This window comes from Macrotis lagotis, chromosome 4, assembly GCF_037893015.1.
Source record: "Macrotis lagotis isolate mMagLag1 chromosome 4, bilby.v1.9.chrom.fasta, whole genome shotgun sequence".
In the NCBI taxonomy this organism is placed as follows: Eukaryota; Metazoa; Chordata; class Mammalia; order Peramelemorphia; family Peramelidae; genus Macrotis; species Macrotis lagotis.
The window spans coordinates 57,452,176-57,458,588 of NC_133661.1; the positions used below are offsets into that span (position 1 = coordinate 57,452,176).

A 6,413-nucleotide genomic window follows, 5' to 3' on the forward strand; every position below is an offset into this window, starting at 1 on the left:
TTCCAAACAGTTGACATAACTTATCATTTCTATCTTTGTAACATTTCTCTTATATGTCTGCCTCTATATTCACATAGCCTCCATACTAGTTCAGGACTTTGGCTATTATAACTTATTTCTCTGCTTCAATTCTTTCTCTGTTCCAATCCATCTGCCAGAATGGTTTTACAAAACTCTGTCCCATTCAGTACAGTCTAGAGATTCCCTGCTACCTCCTGGGTAAAATATGAATTTCACCTTTTGGCATCTAAAGCTCTTCATGACCTGGTGTCCTCCTACATTTCTAGACAACTGACGTCTGCACACTCTATGACCTCGCTAAACTGCACTACTCTTCCTTCTGTCTCCCATCCTCATAACTACACTGACTTTCCCCCACATCTAGAATGCTCCCCATCCTCCTCTTGGTTTTCCTGGCTTCTTTCAGGAATAAGTTCAAATTCTACCTTCTACAGGAGAATCTTTCCCAGTCCTCTCAGCTGAAGTTTCTGGCCCTCTGAGATTACCTTACTCTTTCTATTCTTTTATGTATCTAGTTCTTTTGGGTAATCTGAGCTCCAAAGCCCACTGGAATGAGACTTTCTCCTTGGTCGACACCAACTCTCATTTTGTCATAAGAAGCAGGGTTGGAGGTAGAGAGCAGGAGAGAGGAGATCTCCAGTTTCTTCAGGCCTGGTGGTAGATTCAGTCACTTCTAGCTTCCAGCCTTAAGAGAGAAGATAAACAATGACAGCCCCACTTCAGGTTGCTGAAGGGAGGGTAAGACTCTGGGAAGAAGCTGACAGAAGAGTAGCTAGCAGCATTTATCATATCCTTATTTGCAACTTGTTACACTAGAGACCTTGGGGAATTTTCCCTTGGGTGAGGTCTTGGACTCTTTTTCTCTTCTTGGAGGTCTCCTTTATACTATATTTTTCTGATATATATTCTAATATGAATAATTTCTCTAATTTCTGTCTTGATATCAACTTGAATAAATGGATTTCTTTGTTACTTAATCTGTGTGTTCATTGTAGAACTCTTATTTTGTCAGAAGGGGGTCAAGCTTTGACTATAAAACTCAAAGTACTCTTTTACTCATTAATGACAAATCATCAGAGATTTATCTTGAATCTTTAAAAAACATCCTCTCAACTAATATGTTTAAGGGAGAAGATAAATATGGTTCTAGTTTAGTACCCCTTCTCTCTGACCAAGCTTCTAGATCCAATCTCCTGCATCATCTCTTGCCAAGAAATAAAGTCTCCTTGAGAGAAGGATGGGAAAAAAAGAGATGAGAGGTCTATTTGACCTTCTTTGGGACAGTTGGTACAATATTTTGTGTTTTTGCCCTGATGAAAATTTGAGCTGCTTGAGAAGAAAAAGTGCTCCTACCTTATTTTAGTTCCTCAGCATTTAACACCGTATCTAGCCCAACTATAACAATTAACAAATAACGTATCATTTAATAAATGCTTTTAGACAGACTAACATTGGTCTCTGGTGTTAATGGGTACCAAGTCAGTCATCAATTTATAGAAATTCAGGAGAGCTAGACATATGTATAGAAATCAAGATGATTTTGACTGATCTATTGGTTGTCCTTTGTTATCCTTTTCTTTGGTAATCACTGTACTGGTTTCACCTACCCAAAAAGGAATAAAATTAAAATTGAAACTTTCATTCTGAAAGATTTTGTATCAATTCACCTCATTCAGAAATGGCACAATGGAAGAACCCTATATCCCCCTCCCTCTGATTAAATGACGACTCCTGGAGCCTCCATATAAAGAAGGGTACCCAAGTAGACATTTCTTCATTTTTCTTCAAGTTGTACTCTGGACTTCCATCTCTCATTTACCCTATCCCCAACAATTATTCTTTTCTACAATTATTCTTGCCTAGAATGATCTTCCTTTCCTTTCTAAATGCTAACTATTCTTAAAGACCTTTGATGCTGACTTTGCTGAATTTTTGCCTGATAGATTCAGACCAAAGTTTCTTCTTGTTCTTATGAACTCTTGTATTTATTAAATAATTCAATCTAAAAAAAAGAAAGAAATTTGAAAATAAGGATGTAAATAAAAAGAGAAGGATCCAAAAATAAAGAGAGGATAGTTAGAACTCTGAAAGATGCTAGAACCTTAATAAATTCAAAGATAACTTGCAATTCCGGAGGAGCAAAGATAAAGTATTCTATCCACCTTCCTGCAGAAAAATGAAGGATTTAAAATGTAGAATGAGGCATTTGGACATGATCAATGTGGTAATTTGTTTTGCTGGTCTATGCAAGTTTGCAAGCAGTTTAACATTATGAGGGAAACAAGTTTTGAAGATTTAACTTCCATTTTTATGTGGAGAGAAGGGTGGATTTTTTTGGTACCTAACTTGAATGGGTGACATTTGGATTTTTGCCAAATGATTGCTACCTTTGTTCAGGAGGCAGGTTGGCATCCCTTTCAGCAAAGAGTTAAAAGGATTTGAAGAACACTTCTATACACTCTAAATTTTCAGGGAAAATTACATTACTTAAGAGAAACAAAAGAAGGAGGAAGTTTTAAGGTAAAAACAAAAAAAAAGAAAAAAATTTAAAAAATAAGAGGAAATCCATATATATGTGTGAAGGTTAGAGGATGAAAGAATGTCACACAAAGGAAATAGGAAAAAGAGAGCACTGAATATTTGAAGCTAAGAAAAGTATATGGAGCTCTTCCCCAAAAGAAAAGCACTGAATCCTCTCAAGAAGTCTTTGGTTTCCTCCAAAGAATGATGATATGAGCCCACCCACAGGGATCGTCCAGTAAATATTTGAAGAAAAAATAACAAGTTATGATGCCTCACACTTCCATGCTGAGGTAACTATTTGTTGACTCAATAGCAATAATAGAATTTCCACTGTCATCCAGTGATGGATGCAGAAGAAATAACCAAGTATCTCCCAGCACTTCTGAAACCAAATGACTACTACCCAAAAAGTTGATGATTCATGTGTGCACAAATACTCTACTGTCAGCAGCACTGTCAAAAATTATGATACCTGGAATGGATCATCAAAGATTATTGGGCAAACAGATAAAGGCTTTGGGGACACATTGTTGTCAGCATGGTTTACCAAGGAAGGTAAAAATTTTAGAAGGAAAAAAATCAGATTTGAAAAAAATAACAAATTAAAAAAAGTTTCTGATAATGGGATCTGGATTTCTGGAGCACATTATGAAGTTTGAAAATCACAATGAACAACAAGCCTGATGAGGAGGGAAAAGGGGAATTGTCTAAAGAGATTGATGTAGATGAGGAATTCACAAACCAGTACCTTTTTTAAAAAATGGTTGATATCCTTTATTTTTACATCACCTTTATTCCTGAATATTTCCCTCTCCCCCTCCCTGACGAGAAAGCAGTCTTTTAAAACAAAGAAAAAGAAAAAGTCAACTCAGCAAAATCAACCAATGAATCAAACAAATATGACAGTGTAACCTGGATTTTTTAAAAGACATGCACTAAGAGAGAATAAAGGGCAGGTAACAAAAGATGAATACAAAAAAACAATGTATCATTGGCCCATAGGAATAGTATCACAATGAGCTGAAACTTCTAATGAAAATTAAAGAAAAAGTTCTGTGTGTGTGTGTGTGTGTGTGTGTGTGTGTGTGTGTGTACCTATATCTGGAAAGCAGGGCACAATGAAAAGCCATTATCAAAGCCAGACAACCTTTGGTTCAAGTCTCACTTCTCTGATACAGGACCCTGGACAAATCACTTAAATTTTCAATGCCTTAGGCTACTCTCTAAGGCTATAAATTATAATAAAACCAAAAACTGCACTAAGACTTTGGTGAAAACACACACATTTATGTATATATACATATATATGTTTAAACATATCTCTAAATGTATGTATGTATGTATGTATGTGAATATATGTGTGTGTGTGTATGTAGGTTGATATATATACTTAAGTACCACATTACTTAAGTACCACATTAAAACCATTTCAGCAGACAGTCAAACCAGGTAAAGGGTAACCAACAGACCTGAATCCCATTAGTGAGTTTGGAGGATGTCTATCTCAAGCAAATGAAGACTTCTCTAATGTAAAGGCAGACAAGAGCAATCCATTCCAATGGCCATGAATGTGACTAAAGCAAGTGCTCTGGAGAGCTTAAAGCTTGGTCAGTCATTGAACATGTCAAGATTATCTGTTATGTTACATGCCATCATCATTCATCCTGACTTTTTGTCCTGGAATTTGATGATCCAGGAAGAGAGAGAATGATTGACCATTTTGCAACTCTGCTTCACTTAAACCCAATTCATATGCAAGTCAAGGAATGCCATTGGTCCTCTTCAAAAATAAAGGATGAGGGGTGGCTAGGTGGCACAATGGATAGAGCACCAGCCCTGGAGTCAGGAGTACCTCAGTTCAATTCCGGCCTCAGACACTTAATAATTACCTAACTGTGTGGCCTTGGGTAAGCCACTTAACCCCAATGCCTTGAAAAAACTAAAATAAATAAATAAATAAAGGATGGGGGCAGTGAATAAAGCACCGGTCCTGGAGTTAGGAGAACCTGAGTTCAAATCCAGCCTCAGACACTTAATAATTGCTAGCTGTGTGACCTTGGACAAATCACTTACCCTATAGCCTTGTAAAATTGAGAAAAAAAACCCAAACCCAAAAAACGAAGGATGAATAACAACAAATATATGTGTGGTGTGTATACTAATGTGTATAAATATATATATATATATATATATATATATATATATCACAACAAATACATATACATGTGTGCACACGTGTGTGTATATATCCTGATTTTCATAAAGTATTTGATAAAGAATCCCATGGTATTCTTGTAGAAAGACAAAGATATTTAGGTCAGATGATTATATGGCTCAGGGGGATTTAGAATTAATTGAATGTTTGGACTCTCCTATGGGTATTAATGATCAAGGTTGACTTGGAAAGCACTTTCCAGTGGACCACTCAGGGAAATTGTGACTTATTAATTATTTTTATCAATGATTTAGATATAGGCATAGATAATATGTTTACTAAATCTGAACATAACATAAAGCTGGGAGTGAGAACTACCATACTTAATAACAAAAACATTTCTTATAAAAGACTTGATATGGAGCTGAACCACTTAAATTTAATGAAGATAAAGGGAAAGGCAGACTCTTTTATTCAAAAAAGTCAACTTCAACAGAGTGGTCTGTGGAAGGCACAGCTAGATAACAATTGGTCAAAAGAAGATTAAAAGGTAGGACCTGAGCTAGCAGGGCACTGGCATGAGGCTCACAATAAGAGAAGGGGAAATCATGGGGAAAGAGAAGAAAATATTTCTGGGAAAACATGGTAGCCATTTTCAAGTATTTGAGGGGTTGTCACATGGAAGAGAGATTGGACTCCTGCTTAGGGAGGGCAGAATTAGGGACAAGGGAATAAAAATTGCCAAAGGATATATTTAAACAACACCCCCTAAAAAAAAAAAAACTTCCTAAGGTTCTTCCTTGGGTTCTTTCTCTCTGGAATTTTTTTTTACATTAACTCATTTATCAGTTTATTTTCTCCCTTCAACCATGATAATGTGGTACCCAAATTTGGTTTTCACTGGAGGATCTGTGCATACAGGCCTGTCCAGACCACTGAAAAGTAAGGCAAATGCTGCTTCTTGGAATGGGCCTACCATGGAGCCTCTTGTCATCCAGCCCAAATCTCCCCCCTGCCGGGCTTTATCTTCACTATACTGGGAAGCAACTTCATTGAATTTCATGCCAGACTTCAGTTTCTCCATGGCCTCCATGATTCTGCCATGCTTTTCACACAGAATATGCCAGACCTTTACAAAAGTTCCACCACCTTTGGGACCCTGAGCCTTCTTATTTGCATCCTCACTCCCAGAAGCTGCTCCCCCTTTCGCTCCTTTGCCAGAGGCACTCTTCCCCTTAGGCACCATCTTGTCACGTTCTCTCTCTGGAAATTTTTAAGCAAAATCCAGATGATCATATCTCACGGATCTTGTTGAGACATTCTTGAACAGATACTGGTTGGGCTAAATCAATGGTCTCATAGAGTCTTTATAACTTTAAGATTTAATGACTTCATGTTGTGGCCTAAATTCACAGCCATTGTGATGATGATGTTAATGCTGATGAGGAGGAAGAAGGGATGATAAGCATGATGATGATGAAAATGAGGAAGAGGATAGAAACAGGCAGTGATGTAGTGCTTTAAGGTTTGCAAAGCACTGTGCATATTTTATCTTATTTGATCCTCATAAAAACCCTTTAAAGGGTGCTATTATGATCCTCATTTTACAAATGAAAAACTGAGACTGAAAGGCCAGGATCATATAGTTACTAGTTATCTTAGGCAGGATTTGAACTCAGATCTTCCTAACTTTAAACCCAGAGCCCTTGCCCAG

The 6,413-nt window shown here is 37.0% G+C and overlaps 1 pseudogene; it reads right to left on the bottom strand.

Moving 5' to 3' along the window:
- Positions 1 to 5,542: 5,542 nt before the first annotated feature.
- Positions 5,543 to 5,954, bottom strand: LOC141523105 (peptidyl-prolyl cis-trans isomerase NIMA-interacting 4 pseudogene; annotated as a pseudogene).
- Between the last annotated feature and the right edge of the window lie 459 nt (positions 5,955 to 6,413).